The sequence below is a fragment of the Rhagoletis pomonella genome, unplaced genomic scaffold (assembly GCF_013731165.1).
Source record: "Rhagoletis pomonella isolate Grant_MI unplaced genomic scaffold, Rhpom_1.0 Rhpom_scaffold_00007, whole genome shotgun sequence".
NCBI classification, from domain to species: domain Eukaryota; kingdom Metazoa; phylum Arthropoda; class Insecta; order Diptera; family Tephritidae; genus Rhagoletis; species Rhagoletis pomonella.
In genome coordinates, this window is record NW_023458561.1 from 36643403 (window position 1) to 36646446 (window position 3044).

The window sequence follows — 3044 nt, forward strand, 5'->3', positions numbered from 1 at the left end:
TTTTTTGTGCGCTGTAGCAACGTCTTTATATACCCGCGTCGCTTTGCTTTTTTGGGAACTCTAAGTAGAAGGTTCCTATCGAAAGCTCCCGTTATCGAATATTCCCGTCCTTCTATACTGGAAGTGTTATTTTTCTCTAATTTGCTTTGCCATTCGTGTTTTCCAGTATTTACCACATTATAATACAAAAAAATCATATAAAACTTAAATACCCAAATTATTTCTATTTAAAAATTCACATTTAAAAAATTCGTAAAGTTTTTAAAAAGCCCAAAACTTGAAAAAAATCTACGTACATTTTGGAAGTTTGAAATTTTTAAAAAGTTCACAATTTTGAATAGGTTCAAAATTAAGAAAAAAATCAAGTAAAAAATCGAAATTTTGATTAATGTTCGAGATTTGAAAAAAACAGTTCGAAATTTAACAAAAAAAATTAATTTTTTCTAAATTAAGTATAAAACTTGAAACTTTGATTTCTATGATTTTGGTTAAAGCGTGAAAACCATTGTGAATACTACAAACGAAAAATCATCTTGTGAGCTCTTGTTCGAGAATTTTGAAAGAATTCAAAATTTTGAAAAAAGTCAAATTTTTTCGAAAAGCTAAAAATCCAGGAAAAAGTTCGAAAGCGATCGAAGATCGAAATTTTGATAGAAGTTCGAAATTGAACAAAAAATTTTAATTTATTCTGATTTTTGTAAGCAGTATGAAACTGATTTGTATGGTTTGGGTTATAGCGTCAAAAACATTGCGAATATTACAAACAAAAACTGTATAATCCAGCTATATAAAGCGCTTAAAAGACTGGCAGTGGGAGGTTAATACTAACTCTGTCGACTTTGTATAAATAATTTGAAGTCAACTTAGCGCTTTTTACCTGCCAAGCAGTAAATTTACAAGACCTCAATCGATTATAAAACCTACAAGCTAACGAAACTAACTTTTTGTTTGAATTAATTTCCGTTTTATTTATTTTAAAGCATAATATTTTTCTATGAAAATTCAAAAATTTTAAACAGAGAGTCCATAAATAGGTAATTCGAAACTTGTGTGAGGAAACATATTTGTGAACTTATTTAGAGTTAGATACTTAATTTTTTTCCTTCAGTTATAAGTCAATATTAAAAACAAAAAACGTTGAACAAATTAGGATATAAACAAAACTAAACATTTTCTTCAAGTCAATAATATTAACCTAATTTACTACATACTTACATATATTTAAAGACATAATTCATACCTTATTTTAAGTTACCATTACTAACATATAATACATACTACATACATACTAATAGTTTAATTACAAATTTATTTTTTGACTAAACATGAATAGCAATTTATAAATTTTGAAAGGTTTAGATTCCCTTTACACCAAATTCTAAAATAAAGGAAATATTGGCGCTTTCTATGAGTTAAATCACGGCAAATTCATATAAGGTAATAAACACAAACATAGACATAAAAACATTTTGAATTTGCTTTTGGTATACAAATGTCAAATTTCAACTATTCATCTCTGAAGAAAGAGAAGGAAAAGATAATAGAAATAATCTCATATACTCACTATGGCGAAATATAAACTTTTGACATTTGTGTGCCATGGCAAAGCAAATCAGCTGTTTAACTACACCACCTTATATGAATTCGCTGAAGCTTAGACCAACGTACAGTGCTATAAGTAGCGTAGCTCTTTTGCCGAGGGAGCGATTTTTTGACAATCAGCTGATAGCGTTTTTATTTATAAGACTGTACGATGGGCTTTGACATTTGATGATATGACGTCAAATGCTATTCCTGACATTTACTAAGAAAATAATAAATTAAAAAACAGAAAAATAATATTTCACATCAAAAATTAGTCGGCAAAATTAAATGTCAAATAATTAAACAAAAAATTATAAAAATCTTCTCAAACGAAAACAGGACACGCGCCTAAAATCATGCCACTGCAAATAATGCTTACATAGAAACAAATATAATACAAAATCATCAAAAAAAAAACATACACAACAAAATTTGACTCCAACGAATATTAGTAATAAAATAAATTGCGCCAAATGAGTTGCGCATATTCAAAATAAATTAAATACTAGTCATCTATAAATATCGACGATTTACGCGTTGCTGCGGTGACATCAATATCGAATCGCCATAAACTTGTGTATCAATTCCAGACGATAAACCACTTGGGCTAATGGGACTCGTGCGTTGACCTGCAATGAAAAATCGAAAGCGTTTAAATAATGTTGTCTGTATATTGCAAAATGCGAAACGAGCGTAAAGGATTTGCATATACATGTGTACAGTGGCGGTCAAAGTGGATGAATGGTGTTTCGTTTTTCATAAATATTTACAATGTTTTTCAAGCAAAATTTTGTTTTTATTTTTTTATAAAAATATGGTTCATGCTTTAACAAAACCAATATGAAACACACTTTCAAACTTTAAACAGAATTTAGAAAAATTCCACAAATTTTTATCTACATTTCGCGCTTTTTAATCTGAATTTTTATACATTTTTTGCGTGTGCAGTTAACAGGCTTACAAAATTTTGGTAAAATAAGTGCAAGTTTTGAGCGGCTAAAAAATCGCATTGATTTTTAATATATATATTTTTTTTTTTTTTGACGGCGTTTTGCTCTTTTACAACGCTTTCTTCCATATAAACATGAATTTCGTGTGGAAGAGTATGAGCAAGACCATTTTCGAAAAAATAAATAAATAAATAAATAAGTCAAAGCCAGTTTTCCGAAATTTCGCTGTTTATTTGAAAAAAAAACTGCAAAAGCCGTCAGCAAACAAATTATCAAAAATCAATACCCAAAACTTGCACTTATTTACTTGCACTAAAATTTTACAAGTCTGTTAACTGCATACCCAAAATATCTATAAAAATTCTGGTTAAAAAGCTCGAAATTTAAATACAATTTTGTGGAATTTTTCTAAATTTTGTTTAAAGTTTAAAAGTGTGCTTGGGTTAAGGCATGGACCATATTTTCATAAAAAATATGAACAAAATTTTTGCTTGAAAAACACTGCAAATA